This window comes from Sturnira hondurensis, unplaced genomic scaffold, assembly GCF_014824575.4.
Source record: "Sturnira hondurensis isolate 20B ecotype Veracruz unplaced genomic scaffold, ASM1482457v3 Scaffold0006413, whole genome shotgun sequence".
In the NCBI taxonomy this organism is placed as follows: domain Eukaryota; kingdom Metazoa; phylum Chordata; class Mammalia; order Chiroptera; family Phyllostomidae; genus Sturnira; species Sturnira hondurensis.
The window spans coordinates 23,741,284-23,767,566 of NW_028079044.1; the positions used below are offsets into that span (position 1 = coordinate 23,741,284).

The following is a 26,283-nucleotide window of genomic DNA, read 5'->3' on the forward strand; positions in this document are numbered from 1 at the left end:
AGAAAAATATCAAGACTGAGACTCGAAATTGAGATCATAGGGGAAAAGGTGAGGGACTCACATGAATAAGTATAAAGGACACATGGACAATAATTAAGGTGGGGGGCGGAAATGGGAGGGAGGTGGGGAGCACTGGGGGGGCAGGGCAGGGAATATAAAACAGAAAACTGTACTTGAATAAGAAATAAATAACTAAATAAATAAATAAAAAGAAAGCAAAAACATATCGACAGAGTATGTTTATACTTGCGTGCCTGTAATGAAAGCTGCAGTTTGCCTTATAGATCTTTTGTCTGTTTCACTTTTCCAGCAAGCTTTTAGTTGTATCTTACAAAACTAACAGTCCCTGAAAAATTGGAAAAAATAAAACTTGTCCTTTACCTCAGATAGAGAAAAAAGTCATTCCGTGGAGTTAGATTTAGCACCGCAAACCTGACCCTGGAAAGGTGGGCCAGGATCAGAGTTCATACTTTATCTGGTGGGCAGCGGGGTTCATAAGCGTTTAGAGAGATTGCTAACTGAGAGGTATGCCTATGCGGATGAACTGACATTGCATGACTTGTACTTTTCTCCCAAATGAGCATGTCGTTTTCTTTTTTAAATTAAAACTTTCTTTTTCTGGTTAAGAGGAGGGATCTGAACTGCTCCATGTTTCTNCACTAGTTAATATACTTGGACCTCTCTAACCCACAACATCCTCCTCTGTAAAGCAGTAATAATAATAATAATACCTAGTTCGTAGGGTTGATAACAATTCACAGTTAATGCATGTAGAATCTCAGCATAAAGCATGCAACAACTGCTAGGCTATTATTTTTATTACATCGTGAGTTGAACCTTGAGTGAGAAGCACTTTGATCGGCAGTAAAGGAATAACAGGAGAGCAGCCACAGAAGTTAAAAAGCATCACACAGTATGGTCATCAGTACCAATCTATGAGCTGTTTTTACTTGTCCAAGATGAGAAAAATATCAAGACTGAGACTCGAAATTGAGATAATAGGGGAAAAGGTGAGGGACTCACATGAATAAGTATAAAGGACACATGGACAATAATTAAGGTGGGGGGTGGAAATGGGAGGGAGGTGGGGAGCACTGGGGGCAGGGCAGGGAATATAAAACAGAAAACTACTTGAATAAGAAATATATAAATAAATAAATAAATAAAAAGAAAGCAAAAACATATCGATAGAGTATGTTTATACTTGTGTGCCTGTAATGAAAGCTGCAGTTTGCCTTATAGATCTTTTGTCTGTTTCACTTTTTCTAGCAAGCTTTTAGTTGTATCTTACAAAACTAACAGTCCCTGAAAAATGGGAAAAAATAAAACTTGTCCTTTACCTCAGATAGAGAAAAAAGTCATTCCGTGGAGTTAGATTTAGCACCGCAAACATGACCCTGGAAAGGTGGGCCAGGATCAGAGTTCATACTTTATCTGGTGGGCAGGGGGTTTCATAAGCGTTTAGAGAGATTGCTAACTGAGAGGTATGCCTATGCGGATGAATTGACATTGCATGACTTGTACTTTTCTCCCAAATGAGCATGTGGTTTTCTTTTTTAAATTAAAACTTTCTTTTTCTGGTTAAGAGGAGGGATCTGAATTGCTCCATGTTTCTCAAAGATAACCGTTTGTACCTGATGAGTGTTAAAGAAATGCAAACTTATCAAAACATAAACGGTTGAAAATACGTGAGCGCACTCTTTGTGACCAGCAACACAAGCGACCTTTTGAGATAAGCTACACCGGGCAGTAATCAGATGAGTCTCCTTTCTTCTTGGGCACCTTCACATAATTAATGCATAAAGTAAAGAGAAATAACTCTTCCTGATCCCTATCTGACTCACCTCCACTACCTGGCAATCCTGGCAATTCTGAACCAGCAGGATGGGAAAATAACAGTTTAATTGCTCACGCCTCAGAGACGTTTGACAGCCCTCAAAGCTACGAGTTTCCAGACGTCCTTAGCCAGGTTCAGCGCCACCAAAACCGTTCGCATTTTCCTTTCAGCTTCACAGCGCCTTGCTTTCCTGCATGCATCGCCACTCACTAAAGCACAAAACACCTGCGTCCACGCCTGGACCCGACTCGGCCTGAGGCTAGAGCTGCTGGAACATCCCCGGGCCCAGGAGCAGTAAGGGCCCGCGGGGGTTCGAGGGCGACGAGCGAGTCCTGTTCGCCTCCTTGGTAAAGAAGCGAGGCCACGGGGATCAGGACCCAGGGCGACACTAGGTGTCTAGTGGGACTCGGAACCCAAAAGGTGAGGAGCCGTGGGGTGGGCCAGTGGCCCCCCGAGTCCCAGTGTGTGGTGCCCGCCCCTTCCCTCTCCCGGGCCGGGTTGAAGGTGGCGCCCGGGTCCCTCCCACCTTCGCCCGCCCGACCAGCTCCGCCCGGTGACCCGAGTCCCGCCTTCCCGCCGCGGCGCAGGGGGCAGGGCCGCGGACGCAGGCTGCGCAAAGGGCCGCGACCAGAACCTTGGCCCGTGAGCCTGGTCGCGGGCATCTCTGCTGCCCCCTCCGCAGCCGCCCAAGCGGCCGGACCAGGTGGGTTCGTCCGCCCGCCCCGCAGTGCCCGCAGGCGGCTGGGCAGAGGCCCCGGCTCCTCCCGGGGGGCGGGCTGAGGTGGAAGTCGGCCTCGGGGATGGGCTTCCTAAGTCGCTCACTTTTGAAAGTGACTGACGGACATTGCTGGGAGGCCACTGGAAAACTGGGGCCTGCGGCTTCCGTGACAAGGGACGCGCCGGGCCCAGAACTGGGAAGCCCCCGGGCTTTGGGATGGAGCAGGAGGCTGCCCAGCCGCCGCGAACGGACCACGGCGGTGCCTCCCCTGCGCCGCCCGTCTTTCCCCTCCTCTCGGGGCCCAGCCCCACGCCCCAAGGAGCTTCCCTCTCTCTCCCGTCTGGAACAAACGCCTATCCCCCTAGCCTTCAGGGTCCCCTATCTGGTCCCCTTTGAGGTTCTTTTCCCTTGCGCTTTCACTTTTGGTGCCGTCTAGGCTCCACTGTAAGTTCGCTCACTTGTCAGGCCCTCAGTAAGGACTCAATGCGTAATGGAAGGACGAGCGAGGACCCAAAGGTAGACTGGTGAAGTAAGGAATGAGTCAGTGAGTGAGTGAGAACACCTGAACCTGAGCTGAACGAAGGACCACCTGAACGGATACAGATACATTTCAAGTGGAGGCAGTGGACACAGGCTTACAACTCATCTTCTGGTAGATAGTTTTCCGAAAAGTTGTCAGTGTTGTACGTACTTTTGTCAATGGAGTCATTCTCTTGTGCAAGTTACTTAAAAGGAGCTCTCCTCTATGCTGTTAAAAAAAAAAAACAGTCACAGAAGCTCCCCCTCATTTACATTTAGGTGGGTTTTTGTACAGGTGTTCCTTAAAACAAAATATGCCTAGGCTTTTTCTTGCTTGCATTTTGTTTCTGCTTTGGACTTCTGCAGAATCATTGTCACCATAATATTATTTATTGTATTTCAGAAAAATAAGAGTGAATCAAGACGTAGAACCACATGACCCTGATCTTAATTTGTTTGTAAAACCAGACATTTCTCTTGAATTCATGACTATGAAGTGTCCTGTTTCCCTGAGACAGGTACTGGCTAATTTGTGGGTGACTGAAGAAGGCTGACTCTAGTACAGAAGAGAAGAGAGACATTTATCTGTGTGTGGATACTTTAGAAGTTACATAGGCCTAGACTTTTTTAATATGGTTGGTCACTGCATCAGTTGTAGGATGACTTTGGACTCATCACTTGATCTCTTCAGTTCTTAATTTCTTAATCTCCAAGATGCAAGAGGTTGTGGGATCACTTTCACAGTTAGACTTCCAGGTACAGGTGGCAAACGCAAGGCCTGTGGGCTGAATCAGGCCTCCTACCTTGTTTTATCTGGCCCAGCACCTTGTTTCTACCTGGTGGCAGCCCGAGCTCTTGCTTAACTGTTAAGGAGTAGTTACATTTTTTTAAAAGATTTTATTTATTTATCTTTAGAGAGGAAGGGAATGAGAGAAGGGAAGAAACATCAATGTATGGTTGCCTCTCATGAGCCCCCTGCTGGGAACTGGCCGGCAACCCAGGCATGTGCCCTGACTGGGAAGCCAACCACAATCATGTGGTTCCCAGGCCCGCACGCAATCCACTGAGCGACATCAGCCATGGCGGAGTAGTTACATTTATACAGTCCTAAAATTACATTCAGCCTTTTGAAGGCACCCACGAGGCTGATGTGGCTCCCGATGAAAATAAGTTTGACACCCCTGTTCTAGGACTCTACTATCAAGATTAAAAGGTGAATTTGCAGGTGATGTAATGAAGTTCTACTTACCTCAGCTGCTCTGCTTGGGAGTTCTGCACAATCTTGACCCTCTTTTCTTCCCTGCACCTTGCAGCTCACTCCTCCTCCTTTCCATATCTGCTCCAAAAGACATGGGAGCTCACTAGACTCTGGGCTGGTGGAGAGAAAGGAGAGCAGGGTTTCATTCTGCATTGCCACAGCTGCCTGTCCTGGCTCTAACTTGTTTCCTATGCAGCCCAGACTGACAATGCCATATATTTCCATCATATCCAGGGAATTGAAACACTATTAATTTGCATGCATATGAGGTTAGTTATCATAGATCACAACATTTTGGAGCTGGAAGGGCCTTAGAGATTTTTAAAAAGCATTTATGGCATTTCACATATTTATGAAAATGTATTTTGCATGCTACATTTAACAAAATCAATGTCCCAAACAGGTTAAGTTGAATAAAATAATGTTACCTGCTTCAGTTATTTCAAGTCTGTTGGGAGATGTGGAGCCAAACATGGTGTTTGGTGAAAAAAAAACAACTTTCACAGACTTTTTTCCCCCAAAAAGCCAATTATGGGATCATATGTTGTTCATCCATGGAATGTAACAGTTAATATCTACAGGGCATTGCCTGCCTGCTAAGCATTATTTTATTTATTTATTTATTTATTTATTTATTTATTTATTTATACTTATATTGCCCCATTTAATTCTTAGTATAAGCCCAAGAGCTAAGTACTATTGCATTCCCTGTTTAAGCTTCCTTACGAGAAATGGGGCTTGAAAAATGTGAAAGTCGGGTACTTGAAACACAGGCAGATGGAGGCAGGATCTCTTTCCAAAAGACGGACAATTCCAGGGTACACTCTGGGGCATTGTGGGTAAGTGAATTTAGGATGGGAGCGCAGGGGTGGACTGATTCAGACTGAATTACAAAAATGGGTCTTTATATCATTTTGAAAATTATTGAATCCCACTGGGACTCGGGTACATGCAGATACGTTGACCTAGATGCAGGTTCATCCTAAGTTTAAACACGCTCAGATTTACCAACGTAGGTAGTAGAAAATGGGTGACATTGAGAGCTGTCATTAGTGAGTGGCCCTTAAGGGCTGTGAACTCTAAGTACCAAGCGGTGTTGTTTCTTGGGCTAGCTTGGTGTCCTTGGTAAGGCACTGCCTCCCAACCTGTTTCTTAATGTTAAATATTCGAATTTATCCTAAAATCACTGTCAAATGATCACATATTAAATACAAAATACAATAAAGTTATATAATACACGATGAACACTGTGCTGTACTTCCTGATGATGCCAAAAATGTGTCTTCCTGTGTCTGCACGTGCCTGTGTCCCCTCACGTGTCAACCTCTTCCTGTATAAGAACGACAGCTCCTAAGGCAAACAAGGTCCAACGCCTGCATCCCTGTAATCCAGGGACTTGAGTGCAAGATGAATTTCCAGGACCTTCATAATTAACCTACAAGAGCAAAAGAGGGGCTCATAAAACAAGGGGAAAATTATTTTGTTTTTCCTTTGTCAGTTAAGTTTAGCCTCGTGGAAAGTAGAGACCAATTGTGGCCACCTGAAAAACCGAGAACCAATGCCAGTTTGATTTAGCTCAGGAGGCTGAAATTTTATGCCCTGAAGGCCGGGGTGATGGAATAGACCTTCTCATTGCTCACAGTAGTGTGTGTGTGTGTGTGTGTGTGGGGGAACATTAAAGCAACAATTTTTATTACTTTCCCTGGAGCTAGAACTTTAAAATGTACTTTATTCTCCCCCTTCCCTTCCTAAACCACTTAGCTTTTAAAAATAAACGACCCATTCATGTGTTTGCTATGGCCAGGGTATTAGTCCTCTCTCTTTACTCCTGAGCCCTGCTTCTTTCATGCAGTAAAGAAGTGGGACTGATGTGCTTCTAGATCTCTGGAATTTTTCTTTAGTTATTTTATCTAGCACATATTAATTACAGTAACCGTTTCTTGAAGGTGTACCATGTGCCCAATAAAATGAAGGAGATACTGAATTAAGTAGGAACGTGATCTATCCAAAAATAATTACACCACAGGTGATGTGCAAGTAGTTGCCACTAGGAAAGGGGTCTGCGGAGAGCCGAGGAAGACTTCACAGAGTAGGTGAATCTTCAACTGGATTTTGAAACCTAAGAACCAAGGGGAGGGAGAAGGATGCTTGAAGCGAGGAGAACTACCTGGGCAAGGAAAAGGGAGTAAGAAGCGCGGCACTCCCAGAAAGAGCTGGTTTTCATAAAGGGGGCTTGTGAGGTTGGGGCCAGAGAATGAAGGTCCTCGAATGCTATGCTGCTTGGATTTTACAACAGCCCACATTATCTTTTTTTTTTTTTTTACAAGTGTCTTTAAGCTGAAATTTTAAGCAGATGGTGCTATGTGGATTTTCTTTAGAAAATAGCTCCGTGAATAATGTTTCAGTGGAACTGATGAGGGAAAAGCCAGGAGGCCAGAAGGAAATGATAATGTTCTTGCTATAGTCCACATGAAATAGGATGAGGGTCTAAACTAATATTTTAGTTTAGAAATATTCAGAAAATAGAGAAGGTAGGCTCTAATGACTAGGGCATGGGGAAAGAAGGTCGAAAATAATTCTGAGATTTTGGAATTGCTTGACTGGGTGACTGGAGATGCCACCATGAGAATAATAGAAATAAGATAAGGAGGAGATTTTGAGAGAAAGACTAAGTAGGGGTAACTGTGGAACATTCAGGGGGGATCCCCAGGATGTAGCCTTGACCGTAGCTGCACTATGACATCATATAGTTGAGACTTGTCAAAGGTTATGACAAGTCCTCAGTCCTCAGACAAATCATTTCCCCAAGTCACTTAAAAAGAAGGGAAAAAAAACACACTAGACTTGACTAATGACCATTACACCATATTTACGGCAAATTTGTTAGAACTCTAATTGCTATGTAAGTTCCAGTGATGGGGAAAAGGGGACAGGTAAACAATGAGGGGTTACGATAAGCCAGCAAGATAAACCAGAATAGAGCAACACAGAGGGGAGTAGTTGAACGGAACACAGAAGAACAAACGGCAGGAGCATAGCAGAGAGAACGGATGAGTAAGGACTTGGTGTGGGCAGACTTGGAATACAGAGAAGGAACTTGAGCTGGCTCTTCCAGAAAACTGTACTTCTTTACAGTAAGGGTAACATAAGTTTTGATTTCTCTTTTTAGTCAACATGTCAGGAAAAGACATGTGGTGACTGGGCAGAGGGTTTGATGTTATTTTGCAGAGGAAGTGTTGGGAGACCTTGAACTAAGGGAAGAATGACAAAGGAAGAGTAAGATACAGTGAAAAGGACAATGATTGGGAGGAATTTTCAGAACACTTAACGGATTCTGTGACAGCTGCTAACAAAGGTGGTGTAGGCTGAAGCAATGCTCTCAGTGTCGTGACATAATTGCTCGGAAAAAAGGATTTATTAGCCTACCATCTTACACTTAAAAATGTTTTTAAAACTTGATTGTTACATGAATCTTCAGAAGCAGGTACATCCAGGCTCTGTTATTTTCCTTTTATAAACTACAGATCTGGGTGTTTAGGAGGCCAAGTTTGCATCAGATTCTATGGCTGGAAAGATGTTCAATCCACCATTGCATTCACTGTATTAGAGCCTCTCTTTGCCTTGGACCCTTGGCCTTTTACAGTGTGTGTCTTCCATCCCCCACCATGTCACATGATGTGGAAGTAAAGGGTTGATATTCAGAGGCCAACAAAGCCAAGGTCTGCAGGGAGAGAGGCAGTGATGGAAGGGATTCTTGGCACCGACTTTGCTATGAGCAGTAGAGGTGGTCATGAAGACCTGTACACAGAGAATATCTGTACAAGTCAATGACACTTTCAATATGATAGAAGTCTACAATCTAAAACAGTCTTATGGTTAAATCTTCTTGGAGGCAAATATGCCCTTTATAAAGTGACCTTAATCACTCCTTAATATACTGTCTGGGTGAATTCAGATTTTCAAATACAGGATACATTTGCAGTAAGCTGCATCTACATCGATTACGTTGTGTGTGGAGACTTTTCTGACCAGAGCATCAAATATGAAGATGGGGACTGGAGCTGGGTCCCCCAGTTATCAGAAACCATTTATAACTTATTGAACATAATGATTTGCAGTTCAATGCATCCAGCTACTTTGAATGTTTATGGAGCACCTACAAGTAGGGCGCTAGGTCGGACAAAGCTTAGCGGGAAATGAAGAGACAAACCCAGCACTTGAACTGCCCCTGGTCTGATGATGGGACCCACACAGATAGTACCGAATGTAAACTCACCAACACCGCAGGGCAGCGTAGGGAGACCGGAAAGTCTTATGGGCCTTGAGTTCCACATTATTATTAAAATGAGACCAAGTATAGGCCCTGGCTGGGTATCTCAGTTGGTTAGAGCGTCGTCCCCATGTGCCAAGGTTGCGGGTTTGATCTCCGGTCAGGGCACATACAAGAAGCAACCAATGAATGCACAAATAAGTGGGACGACAGTCAGTGTTTCTGTCTGTCTGTCTCTCTTCCTTCCTCTCTCTAGAATCAATTTTAAAAAATGAAATTAAGTATAATTCAAAGCAAAAAGTATTAAATTAGATCCAGAATTATTTTATACTGATAAAGGATAAATCTCTGAGGAAGACAGCATAGTTGTGACTTTTTATGGACCAAATATTGAAAAACATTTATCCTCAAAATATATAAAGGAAATGGTTAGAAGTGAGAAAATGACCCAAAGAATTTGTAGGAGACCTTAAGAACTGTTGTTTACATGACAAATCAAGTAGACAAAAGCCAGTGGTTATATACCAAAGGTAAATGGTAGGATTTGAATAATGTAACTAATGAGGTGGAAGAGTATAATTTATAAGGGTGAACAGGGATATAGAAAGTTTCAAACTATGATATATTTAATATTATTCAAATATAATTATTGTATGGATATATGTTTATAATACACATGTATATATATCTATCCATCTATCTAATCTCTTAATTGTGGAAAATTTATTTCTTCCTTGAAACATTTATGGAGGATGGTAAAAAAAAAGTCAAATGAAGACTTAGGTAGCTTCCAGAGCCCTCCTGGTCCAGCGCCTCGGTCCTCTGGTTCAGCTCACTTTTGAGATGATGAAAAGAAAATATCCTCTCTTTTTCTTGATGTTGTCAAACTGTTCACATAGTCCATCTTCCACCTTTGTATACATGCTCTTTTTGTGCCCAGAATCATTTTGAGATTTTTTTTTACTATTATCAAAATACATGGATCTATGTTACCGGTGACTCATGTGAAGATGCAGTTGTTACATTCAGTTGATTTCTAAGTCAATAATGCTGTATGTATTTTACTGCCAAGTGTGCCGTCTGAAACACCTGGCCATACTTTCAGAGGTTTTTCTTTACATTAGCTTCCCTGAACTAAAGCTTAAAGAAAACCAGTGGCCATAGGAATGACTGACTAGAGAATGACCGGAGGATCATGAATACCAGTTAAAGTCCTTCGGTAGAGAGCAAATCATGGAATTCAGCACTGTGCTGAGTCCATTTCACTACCCACTCAGTTCAAATTTTTTTAGAGTCTACCACTGAAACTAATGACATGCTAGCACCCCATAGTCTTCATAGTTTAATGATTAAGAACCTGGGCTTTAAAGTGGTTTTCCTTGGTTCAGAGCTGAGCACCAACAACACACAAGTGACCTTGGACCAACTACATATCCTTTCTGTGCCTCAGTTTCTTTATCTGTAAAGTGAAGATAATAATTACAACTGGCTGTGGTGGGCAGAATAGTGCCCATACCCTAATCCCCAGAACCTGTGAATGTGATAGGTTATGTGGCAAAGGAGAATTAAGGTTGTAGATGCAATGCAGGTTGCTAATTATTTGATCTTAAAGTCGGGAAATTACCCTGGATTACCTGAGTGGACCCAGTGAACCATTGAAGAGGGTCACAGAGGAGGAGTCAGAGTGTTGGGGAGATGTGACTAGGGAAGAATGACGAGAGAGCTGCACTGTGGCCACCTCTGGAGATGGAGGAAAGAGGCCATGAGACAAGGAGTGTGGGTGATCACCAGATGCTGGAAACAGCAAAAATCCTCCCCTTGGAGCCTCCAGAGAGGAATACGGCCCTGCCAACGCTTTACCTGGTGAGTCGAGTGTTGGACTTCTGACCTGCAGAACTGTAAGAGAGTAAGTTTGTGTTGTTGAAGTCACCATGTTTGTGGTCATTTATTACAGCAGGGATAGAAAGCAAATGCATCGCCCTCTAGGGTTTGTTGTTAGGGTTAAGAAATGCAAACACGTAGGATAGTCCTGCCACGTGGGCAGTGCTCAGTCAATAGTAACCACCATCATTCATTGGTACTTCATCTTCAAGGAAGAAACTCTGCTGTCTTTGCCCCTTTGTCATAGTTGTCTTGTGATTATGCCAAATTGTGCCCTCTCCACCAGAATGAGGAGCCAGGAGTTTCTCCTTGTCGGGAGAGTCCATAATCATTCCATGGCAATTTGCAACCTGCTGCTTAACCTTCCTACTGGTTTATGGCTCCAGAGGGTTCTGCACAAGGGTGACCTGTGCTGTGACTCCCTGGGTTTGCCTTTCTTTCCAGATTTTAGGGCGGTGGTTTGCTTGGGACCCTCCATTCTCTGCTGGGCGCAAGGAACATTGTGCACTTTCAGGCTCTTCAGTTATTTTGTTGCTTTAAGGACAGGAGTGATGACTTCCAAGCTCTTGGCATGTTTGCGCCGATCAGAAGTGAGGGGAGTGTTGTCATTGCCCTGGGGCTGCTAGCAGCGCCTCTTCATTCAGGAGCTCTGCATCTCCACACTTGACTTCTCTCTGATTTCTCTTCTCTGGTTCTCAATTCATCAATTTCATTCCCAAACATGCTCTTTCTGTGTTTTCTGTTTTGGTTAATGGTACTCAGTCAGTGAGAGAGGAGGTAATGTGATGTGTCTGAAAATGTGTGGTTTAAAACAGGCTCAAAATCTGGGAGGTCATCCTTAATTTTCCCTGTTTCCTCATCCTCCAAAATTAATAAATAACCAAATGCTGTTGTTTCTGTCTGTGATAGCTCCTGCAGGTTTCGGTTCCCTCCTCATCCTTCCTATCAGTGCCCTCGTCTTACCCCTTACTGTCTCTTGCCTTGGCCATGTGGAATCTTTTAAACCACTTTACCCTCCACACCACCTCGTGAGTTGGATCATAGGCTGGCTCCTACTGCTTCCCTTCTCAAAAGACCTGTGTTTTGAGAATTTGTCTGTGGAATAGGGACTAAACTCCTAATACGGTACTTAAAGGTTCTGAAAGATCTGGCATGAAGACAGAACTCTAGCTGCATTTCTGGAACATTCACTTACTGCGTTTGTTTGCTGGGGCTGCCGTAACAAAATACCACTGGGTGCCCTAAACAGCAGAAAGCTATTTTCCCGAAATTCTGGAGGCTGGGCATCTAAGATCAAGGTGTCAGCAGGCTTGGTTTCTTCAGAGGCTTCTCTCCTTGGCTTGCAGATGGCCCTCTTCTTGTTTCCGTATGCACCCTTTCTTCTCTTCATGCACATCTCTGATGTCTGTGTGTCCAAATTTCCTCTTCTCATAAAAACACCCATCAGTTGTATAAAAGCCCACACTAATGCCCTCATTTTAATTTAACCATCTCCTTAAAGGCTCTGTAGTCACAAATGTAGTCACATTCCAAGGTACTGGAGGTTAGGACTTCAACAAATGAATTTTTGGTGTGTAGGACACACTTCAGCCTATAACACTGACTGTTTCCCCCTATGCATTTTGTCTGTGTGTATGACATCACATCATGAGTGCACGTCATGACTCGCAAAGTTTTAAAAATACTGATTCTTGGGTCCTGCCCAGCTCTCTAGCTTCTGAATTGCTAGGGCTGAAATGGGACTGGGGATACATTTGTTGCATGTATATGTTTAAATTTCTCCTGAGTGCTTTATAATCCTCCATCTTCCCTAGACTTTTTACCATTTCTGGGAAACATATTATAAAGGTTCACACCTTGGCTCATGGTTGTTCTTTAACTAGAAATACCCTTCCCACCATACAGCTCTGAAAATTCACATATCTTGCAAGGCTGAGCTGAAATACCATCTTCTGTGTTATTTCTTCCTGTTCTCTCCTGTGATAATACATATTTTATCATCATTTTATTGTAAATATGTGACAACCTATTTCCTTCTGTTTTGTATGACAGTAATTTGCCTTCCTCTTTTACTAGCTTCGTGGAGCAAAGGATGACATATTCTTTATTTCTGTATACGAGCATCTTTGAAACAGTTGCTCTGAGCATAGTAGGTAATCAATCAGTGTTTGCAGTATAAATAAATGAATGAACTCCTTAATAAATCCTTATGATTTTTTACACAGTGGAACCCATTGGACAAAAATAGCTTATCAAATCTCAAACAAGTGACAGGCTTTTATTCTTATATTAAATATCCTTAACACAATACATAAACAATGTCTTTAATGTGTATTTTCAACTTAGGACCTGAAACATTTAAAAATCCCACTTGAAGATGGTGTTTGATAATAAGAGGAGGATGCAGTGGAGGCATCCTACCAATTTCTGATAATGGCATTTTTTTGTGTATGTTGCCCTTTTCAAAGCCCATGGCTTAATTCTTAAAGGTGAATGGATTTCCCCATTTTTGGTATATCCTCATTTATCCTCCCAAACCAAGTGCTTCTTTATGGCTGGTATGTCTATTAGCTAAGTTAGTAAGCGAATGAATAACAGAAACAATTCTTGAAATAATTACATCAACTAAGACCCCATTTCTGGTCAGGGATCTAGAATGTGGCATTTCCTTTTTTTGTGAGTTTCCTGAAAACTACTAACACTTCAACTCTACACTTTGCAGAGCTGGAATAATTTCCTCCCAAGTCATTTCTCCAAAGCCTTTTCTGGGCCAGGGCAGGCAGTAACAGAGATTGGCAGGGGAAGGACTGTGACTACTCATGGGGGAAGAAGGAATCAGCTTTGAAAACACAGATGAGCTTTTGGATGTGGAAATTTACAAGGGAGCCCTGAAACATCTCTAGAAGCTGAGCCCGGCAGAATAATGGGGGGCTGTGCGCTGGCTTGGCACTGGAGTCTGTCTGGCACGAACAACACTGTAAACAACCTTCTAAACATTTGCATCTGCATACATGACATTCGATTCTCAAACCATCCAATTAAACACTTGTCAATGGAAGAAATGTTTGCTTCCCCAGCTGACGTGGCGTCAGCCTGGCCTTTCTGAAGGAGAAGCAGTTTCAGCTGATAGTGTCGTGTGCTTTTCTTTTGTGGATCTGAGCTTGTTTCCCTTGTTCAGAGAAAAAATCTCCTTGAAAGCCACGGAGACTGTGCCAAGCTATGGACCATGGGATTAGGTTAGATAACTAAAGAAAATATCCAGGCTGTGAGCACTTTTCAAACCCAAGAAAACCTTCCTCAGGGCTGTAGTTTCTTTTGTACAGTTCTAAACGCATAGTGCTTAAAAACTATAAGTGATACAAGCTGAGAAAAAGAGAAAAAGGCTATGCTGATACATTTAAAAACTATAATTCTTGGGAGGACTGGGTGTATTTTTCACAACATCTCAACAAATACACATTAAATTAATGTTAATATTGGGGTTGTGTGTGCGTGTGCAGAATGCATGTGTGTCCCTGTCCTTGTCCACAGACACAGACATGCTCTGGAGTAAGTCACAGTGACTGGTTTTGGCCACATGCTATAGGGACATAGTGGAAGAGAGGGAGGAAATAAGGCAGAAGAATTCAATTTAAATTATTCTTTAGAAAAGTTCAAGTGTATGAGGAAGTGGGAAGTGTTGTGACTTGGAGTAAATTTCGCAATTCTACTACCATGCGTTCTCTAGTTAATAAAATAGGAAATATAATAACAGGAACATCAAAGGTTATTGTCAGGATTAAATAAACCGATCTATGTAAACTGGTTACAGTAGCACTTTCCACTTTGTAAATGCTCGAAAAATCTTAGCAGGAGGTTGAAGCATTCCTCTGTGGAGAAGAGAAGGAGCCAAGAAGAGGGAGAAAAATTGGGTAGTTATCACACTGTGGATGGAGAATTCGGCTTTGGAGAGGAGGGTGGGCCATTCATTCTCTCACCGGGACATGAGCTGAGAAGGACTGGGTTTCGAGGTGAGGGTGAAGGCAGCCAAGGCCTCTCGTGGTCATAATATTGTCTCCTCGCTTGTGTAGATGAAGAGAGCTTTTGTTGAGTGTGGGGGAGGCAGGGGTGGAATTTGGGGCTTAAGGAGAATGGAAAAACTTTGTAGCAGCTGTTCTGGGAGATTTGATAGGGGTCAGCTGAAGATAAATACAAGGGTTGCCCAGCAATACAGAGGACCCAGTTGAGATCAGACAGCCTGTCTGTAGTAGAGACATTTGGCATAATTATGTAAATTTTGATGATGGTATCGTGTACCCTGGAGCAAGGACACAGAAAAGTCAAAAGGCCCTGAACTAAGATTAGTCTGAAGTGGTGAGTTGGGTGGGTAGAAGCACAGACAGACTGGAGGTGAGGAGGTGTCCATCATTCCGGGCTGCTATGACAAAGTACCGAAGGCTGGGAGGCTTATAGACAATGGAAGTTTATTTCTCACAGTTCTGAAGGCTAGAAGTCGGAAATCATGGTGCCAGCTTGGTCAGATTCTGCTGAGGATCCTCTTCTGGGTTTGCACACTGCCATCTTCTCATATCTCCATGTGGTTGGAAAAGAGCTGGAGAGAGCTCTCAGGTGTTGCTTTCATTAGGGCACTAATCCCATTTACCAGGGCTCCACCCTCATGACCTCATTACCTCCCAAAGACCCCACCTCCTAATACCATCACATTGAGGTTAGGATTTCAACATATAAACTGGGGTGGGAGGAGCACACTTGGTTTATGGCAGGAGTCTCTTCACCCGGACAGTCAACGTCAGTCTGGCTGCTACTCCAGGCCACACGTGTGCTGTGTGATGGGGTAGAAGGATGAGGGGACACGGTTCACTTCAAAAGCTCAAAAGCATTTCTTGAGCTTCTCCTATATCCTGAGTGGATCATTCATATGACACTGATCTTTTCTTTGAAAAGCTTTAAGCCTACTGACACAATCTGGGTAATTTTGATTCAGATTGTGGTAAACTTTGAAGGAGATTGTGCCTGAGCTGACTCAAGATGCTTGTAGGAGAGCAGGGGTAGTGAATGGCAGAAAGGGAGAGGAAAAAGCAGGGCGAGGTGCTTGATTTGTTCAGGGCGACTAAGAAAAGGTTGTAGAGACAAGGGTGTCAGATTCTGATAACCAGTTGCCATCTATGCGGGTTTCCCCCCACCCATTCAAGAAATTCTCAGACAGCAGCTAGGTTTCTTACAAGTTAACTCAACACAATTCTGACACTACTGTTAAAAAATAAAATACAACCAAATAAATTTAAAGATAAAATTGGATTTACTCAGCCTTTCAGGGATTGGGCAGCATCCCCTCTAGCAAATAGAAAGGAGCCGTGAAGAGCTTTAGAAAAAGAAATGCTTTCAAAGGCAGAGGTGGGTGAGACAAGGGAATATTTAGTGAAGAGCAGATAGTTTCAGGTAAGACCACTGTGGTGCAGGCCACGGGGGCCTCTCAGGCAGATGACCTCGCTCATGCTGACCAGAAAATGCCTGACTGCTTAAGATTGCATTCCTAGGAAAGGCTGAGACTACAGTTAGATTACATATTAAGTCTCAGTTTGGTGATGTGGGCTTAGCGCAAGTGACTCCATTTTGGGCTTCAGTTTCCACGGCTGAGGACTTGGCTTCACACACAGGCCCTCCACTCAGATGTCAACCACCAGTCCACGTTGTTACCTGTGTTTCTGACCAACCGGCTGTAGATCAGAAGTTCACACAACCCTTTCCTTAGATTTGATTAACGTGCTAGGGCTGCTCCCAGAATTTAGAGAAACGTTTACTGGATTACCAGCTTATTATAAAAGAATATAACCTGGGAACAGCCAGCTGGAAGAGATGCATGGGGTGAGGCATGGGGGGAGGGATTGGGTCTTCCATGACTTCTCAGGGCGTGCATCTCCCCGTGTTCTCCAGCCTGGAAGCTCTCTGAATCCTGTCCTCCTGGGTTTTTATGTGAGTTTCATAACACAGGCGTGGTTGATTAAATCAATGACCATTGCAACTGAACTCAATCTCCAGCCCACTCCGCTCCCTGGCTGTTGAGGGGGGCGGTCAGCGGGGTGGGCAGAAGGACTGAGGGTTCCAATCCTCTAATCATATGGTTGGTTCCCCTGACAACCAGGCCCCATCCTCAGGCCTGGTCCAAAAATCACCTCATTGACTTAGGAAATTTCACGGGTCTTAGAAGCTCTGTGCCAAAAGGGGACAAAAACCAAATATATATTTCCTATTATAAATCACAATATGATGACATTATGCTGCTGTTGCTAAGTGCGAGAAATAAAGATCTGCATTAAAGTGATAAAAATTTACTGGTAGGAAGAGGAGAAAGACATGTAAGAGTATAGAACGATGAGACTTAGTGACTGATTGGTTATGGAAGAGAGAATAGATGATTTTGTACTTTTAAGCCTGGATGATAACAACAGTTATAGTTTTATTAACAAAAAGAGGGAATTCCTCTTTTTGAATTAGAGAAGCTTTGCAGGGAAGAGATGATTTTGGAGATGTTGAATCAGAATATTTGGCAGTAAGTGAAAGCAATCCAACTAAAAGGAGAGTAAACCAAAAGAGGTAAGAAGTAACTCTCATAACTGGAAAGTTTAGAGAGACAGCTGGCTTTCAGCAAGACTGGATCCAGGGCTTGCGTGATGCAATACAAACCTGTCTCTGTCCTTATCATCTCTACTTCTTGACTCTGCAGACAGGCTCCCAGCATTGGGCAGGCACAATGGGCGCCTGAAGCTCCAGGTTCTCATCCTAGAAATCCCAGTGGAAGAACTTGCATTTGCAACATGCATATGTTTTCAAATATCTTTTACTCCTCTTCAGGTGTGTTGAGGTCAGCACATCAGGAGATGACAGCTGTTGAAAGACAGTTTGTTATTTGGTTCCCAAGGCAGGTGCTAAGCTGTGCAGGGGACACTAGGGTCAGTTAGGAGGCTGAAGGAGTGAGTATAGACATAAGAATCCTTACTAAAATGTTAACAAATAGAATTCACCAGTATAGAAAAAGAGCTATATACTCTGTATAGAAAAGGACACATGATTCAGGGGGTTTGTTTCAGGCAGTCAAGGCTGGTTCAATATTTGGCAGTCAATCAGTGTAATCCCCCATATTAACTATTTAAAAAAGAGAAATCACATGATCATATCAGTTGATGTGGTCAAAGCATTTGAGAAAATTTAACATCCTTTCATGATTAAAACTCTCAGAAAGATAGAAATAGAGAAGGGCTTTCTCATTTTGATAAAGACCATCTATTAGAATATACAGCTAATGTTTCACTTAATAGTGAAAAATGATGCTTTCTGCCTGAAATCAGGATAAAATGGGAATAATCAGTTTACTTGATTTCAAGCCTTATTACAGAGGTGCAGTAATTGGTGGAGAGACAGACACACAGATCCATAGAGAAGAACAGAGGACAAAGAAACAGACCCAGGTAAGCATGTCCGCTGATTTTCCACAGAGGTGCGGAGCAATGCACCGAAGGTGATGGCCTTTTCTGCAAATAGTGCTCCAACATTCGGACACCACCACCAGTATATGGACGTTGACCTAAGTCAGTTAACCCAGAATGGGTCATGAACATGAACGTAAAATGCCAAACTTCACAAGTTTTAGAAAATAATAGGAGAAGATCTTCAGGGTCTAGAACCAGCAGCTCTAAGACTGACACAGTGATTATGATCCTTAAAAAGAAAAATGTGATACATTGGTCTAAATGAAAATGAAAAACTTTCTCTGTGGAAAACCCTGTTAAGAGAATGAAAAGACATGATACAGACTGACAGAGAATATTTGCAAATCACATACCTGACAAGTGACTGTGTCTACAATATATAAACTTTCAAAACAACAGTTGGCAAACAATCCAATTAGAACTTGGACAAAAGATAAGAAGAAACATTTTACTAAATAAGACATGCAGGCAAATAAGCACCTGGAAAGATGAGCATTGTTTTCCACTAAGGAAATGCAAATTAAATTGACAAGATATCACTCTACACTTATCACAGTGGCTGACAATTTAAAAAAATCACAACACTAAATGCAAATATGTGGACAAACTAGATCACTCACATGATGTTGGTAAGAATGTAAAATGTCACAGTCACTTTAAGAAAAGAGTCAATTTCCTAAAAAAATTAAACATGCAACCACCATGAAATCAGCAATTGTATTCCTGAGAATTTCTCCCAGAGAGATGAAGATGTATGTTCGTACTGATCCCTATACAGCTTTCCATGTAACAGACAAAACTTGGGAACAATGTAGATGGCCCTTTAATGAGGGAATGGTTAAACAAACTGTAGTATATCCACACTGTGGAATACTGCTGAGCAATAAAAAGGAACAGACTACTGATATAGGAAATGACTTGGATGAGAAGAAGCAAATTCTAAATGTTATATGCTGTGTGACTTCATTTATGTAACATCTGTAAAATGACAAAGTTATAGAAGTGGAGATGAGATTAATGGTTGCTAGGACTTGAGGGGCTGGGGGTGTTGGTACAGGGAGGAAGGAAGAGTGGGGGTAGCTGTAAAAAAGCAACATGAGGGATGTAAGTGTTGATGGAAATGTTCTGCACCTTAATAGCCTCCTGCAGTATCCTGGTTCTAACATTGTACTGTAGTTTTGTAAGATGTTACATGGGGGAAAACTAGGTAAAGGGTACATGAGAATCGCTATTCTTTCTTATAACTGCATGTGAATATACTGCATGTGAATATCCAATTATCTTAAAATAAAAAATGTAATTAAAATAATCTTAGGCTCTAGTGTAGCTTCCTTCACTGTGGTTGACAATCTAGAATATTTTGTTAACTAGTGATATGCTAATCTGCAAACATTTACTCTGAATTTCTGCACTGTACTCACCATTATGGACATACTTAGACATACCCACACATGCATTTTACACATACACACATACTTGGGTTTGCATGTACTCTAAATTTTACAATTCTAGAAGCATACAATTTTGAGTACATCTTAACTAGAGTGTGTGTGTGTGTGTGTGTGTGTGTGTGTGTGAGAAAGGCCTGTGCAAGTATGCTTGAGGGAGTGGGCATAACTCTCTCCATAGTTTGAATGTTTCATTGTGGATTACAGGAGCTATGGTGTAAAGGGGTATTTGTAATCCTGTTCAGCTCTTAGTTTTCCAAGAAGAATATCCTCTCTCAGGATACGTAGCTTTGCCACAGTACTAACATTGCATCGTCAAATCCACGTGAATTGTACACAACAAAAGAGAAACAAACAGCCTAGCTAAGGTTTGGCACTTGCAACAAGGAACCTACCAATTTGAGGTTTGTTTTAATGGAGTACCTTTAAACGAATATTTTCCTGAGTAATTCTAGTGCTTGGAATGAATGGAGAATCATATGAAGAATTTGTAATTTATTTCCAAAACTTGGGGAAAAAAGAAAATACCAAGTTTTCTTTGGTTTGTATTTATGGAATATGTGGAATTTTAGCATTTTAGATGTTCCCTAATTATCAGTTAATTTGTAGAATATTACTGAAGAACTGTTTTCACAACCAAGTTATGACTAGAGTGATATAGTTCACTAATGATTTTTAGGGATCTAGCAGAAAAATAGATTCTGTCAGACCTCATGGTTTAGAAGAATTCTTAAAAATGTAGGTGAAATAGATGATTTTTTTTATAGAACCAGATCATTGTTTTTCTATCCAGCATCCAATACTAGTTTACTATGTAATGAAACCATAAAAGCAAAATGAAGTCATAAAACAGAGGAGGCAGAAAGCTTCGAGGACACCATGGACGGTTTCTGAGCTTGGCTGTGCTACAGACATGAAGCAGATAGTGAAGAATCACCCAGGGCCTGGGCCGGGCTGCTCCCCCCTTCCACCACTGCCAGGCCGTCTGGACGGTGTGTTACACCCGGCTTGTTACACAAGCCTCTGGGCTGTGTGTTACAGTGGGACCAGCTCTCTGAGCAGCTCTGGCCCCGGCCATGCACCTGACATTGTTCTAGGTGTTGGGTACAGCAGTGAACAGAACAGGTGAAGATCCTTGCTCTCATGGAGTTTCCATTCTAGGTTGGAAATAGGGACAAGCTAAATGGGTATGTTAATTTGGTAGGCTGTTTGCAAGGACGTTTCTATGTAGAAAAAATAAAGCAAGGAAGGAAGTAGAGGATGCTAGAGTGGGTGGAGTTGTTGAAACTTTGACTATGGCAGTCAAAGGAAGATTGACTGAGAAGTGAAATTTGAGCAAAGCCTTGATGGCACTATGTCCCCTTTGGTCATAGCTGTCCCAAACAGAGCAGACAGTTGGTACAGAGGTTCAGAGGTAGGAAAATCCCACTTTAGCAAGGAGGCCAGAGAGCCTAGAGCAGAGCGATGGAGGAATGGAGATGAGGCCTGAATGTAGCAGGGGCCTTGTGGCCCATCCTAGGCCCTCAGCTCTTACTGAGAGAGAAGGTGGTGAGCAGTTTGAGGGCTGTGAGCAGGAGGGCACATGGTTTGCTCAGATAGCTTTGGTAGGATGTGAGTATTGTGTTGCCTTATTAAGTTAGAAGGGGCTCAAATGCCATATTGAAAGAATTCCAGTAAAATGCTAACTGAGGAATAGGGAGGTTAGAATGAAGAAGAAAACAGAACACCTTGACTAGACTTTTCTAATGCTCTTAAGAAAGTGAAGGTAGAAGGGTGGGATAGTCTTATAATTAAAAGTCTTATTTCTAGAATAATTATTGGACTAGCAACAACAAAACTGATCACAGGACATCTGTTTTAGTAGGTAGTGCAATATGTCAGCCACCATTATGGTGTCTTAAAATCTTGAACATCGCAAAAAAGCCGAAGGCGTTTCAACTGGGATTGCTCCCACTGGGAAAACCGTTGGAAACAGAAAGGGTTTCAACCAGAAAGGGAGTCTGAGAAGTAGAAAGGAAAGAAATGTGTGATTATCTGGTGTTTTTGTCCTTCCCTTAATGATGTGCTTGAAACACTTTTATGGGTTTATGGAGACTAGTGAATATACTTAGTTACATTTCATTCAAGTCAGATCTATATGGCTGAATAAGACTTCATGACCCAAGTAAATTTTTATGTTACCCTGAATTAGTGTTACTAAGGGTATATGTTTCCTTAAGAAATGCTTGTGGAGACCTTAAAATAATGAAAAAATATCAAACACACCTGGCTAAGAATTATAGCATTAGATTCACGTTTCTCTAGATAAAGGTCATCCATTACAGGTACATATTTTCAGGTTGAGACTCGGAATAGCACTTCTAAAGAAGAAAGATCCAAACAAAATGTGAACAAGATCTCTTTGCTTGTTTGTTTGAAGTAAACATTCTCAGCCTATCCTTACACAGCTACATCCCACAAAAGTTTGGAAATCTTCATTTGTGTTTTGTCTTCAGTAAAATAAGAAATGCCTTTGAAAAACTGTTTATCTTTGCATGTAAAGGCAGAAAAAAACTTTTGATGTTTGGCAACAGATTTACTTACGAACAGAAATGAAATAGTGTTATCTTTTTTCTTTTTCCTCCTGGGCATCATAATCAGACTGAATATTGCAACAGTGATACCTGTTAGGGAAGACTGTTTATCTTGCCTGTCCCTGGAATAAGACAAGAATACCCACACAAGTGCCATCCTCTTTGGAAGAACAAATGCTAAGTATATAATTTTTTTTTGAGAAATTTTGAAGATACATGAGTCAGATAAGAGAAAATGTGTAAAATAGGATTTAAAATTTCTATAGCGTTTGAGGAAATACATGCAGGTGGACACAGCACCCCTTGCCCTAAGCCACTGGGTTACTCACTGTGGGAGGCCCCCCTATTATCGGTGGCCGTGTACCCCTTGGAGAGAGTTTATTCCTTTTTTCTTTACAATTGAATGGCAGCTTACTGTGCATTTTGTTCTCACTTCGTTTTGTTCTTCTGGCATTCCTCCTGGGATGTTGTTCAATATTTGTTCGTAGAGAGCACTCTATTCTTTTTCATAGTTTCATGTTCTACCTTATAGAAGTACCATAATTTACTTAGTCCGCTATTTATGGACAGTTACGCTTTCCCCAAACTTTTGCTATTACAGATATGTAACAGTGAATATCCCTGAACGTAGTAGATCTTGTCCATCTGTGGGGAAATTTCCAGGAGAGGAATTTTTGTGTTAAAACGTGCATGCTTACGTATAGACTGATCTCCACAGAAATCGCACGCTCCTAGCAGCAAAATGGAATCCTACCTATTTCCTTGTTCCTTGTTGCCACAATGGGTTACAAATCTCTGGTTTTCAGCAATCTGATGGAAAGAAATGGCATTTGTTCTTAGTTCTCGTTTCTCTTAACGATGATCTTGAGCATCTTTTCCTGTGTTTTAAGGGCCATTTGTATTTTCTGTGACCTGTTGGTTCAGATGTTTTTAAAAGCATTACTGATCTTTTCTTATTAGTTCTTCCATATTGTTTTTAATCCATTAATTTTAATTTTTATTGGTTTCTTATTTCTTTCTTCCCTTTTATTTTATGTTTCAGTGGAATGCTTAAATCTTTTTTGTTCTTGTTACTTAACAGTTTAGCCATCTCTTAGCTAATAGTTATCTTGTTTTTCTATATAATTTTTTAAACCATATGTTGTTTTTCTTCATTAATTTAGACATTCTGCATTTTTAACTTTTGATTTTTATCCTCGATGCAAAGATTAACAGAATTTTAAAATATCCTGATGGTAGAGATTTTGTTTTCTAGCTTCATCATTTTGGGGTTTGACTACATTATGATTACAGATGGTCTGTACTGCTTTGCCTCTTTTAAAAGTTGTTGAAGTTTTTTTTTCTTTTGCTTGTTTGTTTCCAAATAGCCAGTTTTGTGAATTTACCAGGAAAGGAGGTGCATTCTCAATTTTCAGAGAGAATTGAAAATTATTTTACTTACATTTTCTAGATTCTGAGATATATTTTTTCCTAATAGTTTTATTGAGCTATAATCCACATACCATACTTTACCCATTTAAAGCAAACAATTCAAATAGATTTTTCAGTAGTCCCAGAGTTGTGCAATCATCACACTTTCACCTTTTTCCTCCCTGTCTTTTGTGTTTTTTAAATTTTTATTTCATTTTTATTTTTTTATTTAATTCTTGTTCAAGTACAGTTTTCTGTCTTATACTCCCACCCTGCCCACCCCTTAGATTCTGAGATATATTTTGTCTGCCTGTTCAGGTGTGTATGGAAAGAAAAGAACTGAAGTTTCCTATTACTGAGATTTTATTTTCTACTCTAAAACTTTATTTTTTGTAGGGTTTTTTTGTGATGTTATATTATTGGGTACTTAGATATTCATAACAATTTTCATTTTGGCTCGTACCCTTTATATTATAAACTCTTTGTCTTCACTTAATATATTTTATTCTGCATTCAAACTCTTGGTATTGATATTATGAACCTTGTTTTCCTTCATTGTTGGCTATTGCCTCTTATAGCATTTGCCCTTTTATTTTCAGCCTTCCTGAGTTACTTACTGAATTTAATGTGGCTTTTGTTTGTTTGTTTGCCATTGGATTTTGCTTTGAGATTCAGTCTAAAAGCCTTTTTAGTTCTTTCAATAGGTATGTTTAGATCATGTGTATTTATAGAACTAAATGGTTTTAGTTCTATCATATTTTTGTTACTGTTAATTGACAATATTAACTATATTTCTGCTTTTTTGTTTGTGTGCATCTTCTCTTAATTTGAATGATTTGCATTTTTCTAGCAGTTGTCTTTATAGCTTTACATAGTTCTCTTTACTCCTTACTATGATGAACTTGGCAATTTCCACTTCTTTTGAGCTCTAGTATATAAGATTATTTTAGGGATAAGTAACTGAAAACCTGCCTAATAGTTGCTTAATCAGTAAAGACGTTTGTTATCTCAATAGTAAGTTTAGAAGTAGGTCAGTTCTAGAGTCTCTGCTTGGCTGCATTTACAGGCATGAACTTCCTACATAGCTGTGGCAAGAGGCAGAAGAAAGTGCTGTTTTGTTTTCTGATATTTCTTCATAAGAGCAAAGTCTTCCCTCATGTTTCACCGGCCAAAGTTGAATCAATCATTTGTGCTAAAAATCAGTTATTTAAAAAAAAAATACATTTGTCAAGACTGGCTTAGAATAATCAGTGATTATTCCCAGGAGCTGGGGAGAGCGCCTCCGCACTCTACCAGCAACGAAGCAGGGAAGGGCAGATCTGCGTAGGTCCCCACTGCTGTCGGCTACCTCTGCCTGTGTAAGGTGAGAAAATCAGCAGAAGTGTATTACCACCCACTTTCTTGGCCCCCCGCTGTCTCAACTTTTGTTAACTATATATTGCGATGCTCTAGGGCTTACACCATTCATTTTATCCTGTAACCATCGTCTTTATATTTGTTTTGGTCTTAGCATAGTGAGTTCAGTACTACTATCAGTTATTTTGTCAGTTTTCCATTCACATCTTGATTGGCTCAAGTTAACGTACTAGCAATTTCTTCCAGGATTGGTGAAGCAGAGGGAATCAAAATCTTTGATTTCATGCATGCTCAAAAAATGCTTGTCAGCTGTCAATATACTCCAGATGTTTTATTGGATATAAAATACTTAGTCCTAATGTATTTTCCTGAGGATATTTCTCTAGTCAGGGAAGAGACATGGAGTCTATGGGTTTGGATTCCGTACAGGTTCCATTGCTTTGATTATGCTGTTGAGGGCACTCATTCTGCGGGTGTTTGATTTCCATTTTCTGGCTTTCATATTATCATTTTTGCTCTAATTGTTTTAAAATTTTTATTTTTGCTGTCACCATTTTTTAACTTGGTCATTTATATTCTATTCTGTCACGTTTCTCATTTGGGTCCTTCATAATCCTTGCTTTGTTTTCAGCAATTTTTAGTCTTTTTTGGTTTTCCCTAATATGTCTCTAATTTCTCCAATGGTGTGAAGCCTGCTAGTAGGTAAGTCATCACTTTCTATTGCCTCACTGTATTTCACTTGAGCTATTGCATGTTTATACTGAGTTTTTGTTTTTTGTAAAGGCATTGCTTATTTTGGGTTTATGGTGTTATATTTGGCTACAATATCATCTGCTCTGTGGCAATATTTTTTATATTCCACTTTTCCCTGGTCCCTTATGTTTTAGTTTTGTTGCTTGGTTGTAGTTCCCCGCCCCATCTTTGTAACAGTCACCTGAAACAAGGCTGTTTCTGGGTCACTGTTCATACAGGGAGAGGGGTCAACGCTATGTTCCAGACCAAGCAAGTGGCTTTATAACGGGGGGTTTCATGAGTGAGTGTGATTTTTTAGCTTTTACTTTCCACCCCACTCCTTTGCCTTCAGCTTTTTGAAAATATGGCATGTGCATGTCCTTTATCACTCATTTCCAGCTACCTGCTTTTTTGGTGTGTGCAGTTTGGTCCCGGACGTCTCACGCCAGCCGTGTGCCTACTGTCTTTACTCCAAACTAGGGGTGATTGGCTTTTCCTATCAGGGTGGGACGCTGGAGCTCTGTCCTCTGCTGGTTTTGTCTTAGATCTGTAGCTGGGTGTGCTTTCTTTGGACGTCTTCCTGCGACCCCATTTGGGCTGTGACACAGGGTTTACGTGTCTAATGCAGGGGGATGATGCGTGTGCCCTGCTCTGTTGGATGCCATAGTTGCTGACCTGTTCAGACTCTGCGGTCTCTCCTGGTAATAGCAGGAATTGGGAAAGGCTGGCCTAGAATCCTCTCCCCACCTACGTTTGTGGAGCTACATGATGACTTTCTTTCCTCATAACAATGA

General features: G+C 41.4%; 1 protein-coding gene across 2 annotated transcripts in view; it reads left to right on the forward strand.

Moving 5' to 3' along the window:
• The first annotated feature begins 2,403 nt into the window (after window positions 1-2,403).
• Window positions 2,404-26,283, forward strand: part of CPQ (carboxypeptidase Q) — a 411,097-nt gene continuing 387,217 nt past the window's right edge. The window contains exon 1 of one of the 2 annotated variants that reach the window (XM_037048242.1): window positions 2,404-2,540. The gene's annotated coding sequence lies outside the window, so the exon portion shown is untranslated. The remainder of the gene's footprint in view (window positions 2,541-26,283) is intronic. The other variant, XM_037048241.1, reaches the window with a different exon arrangement.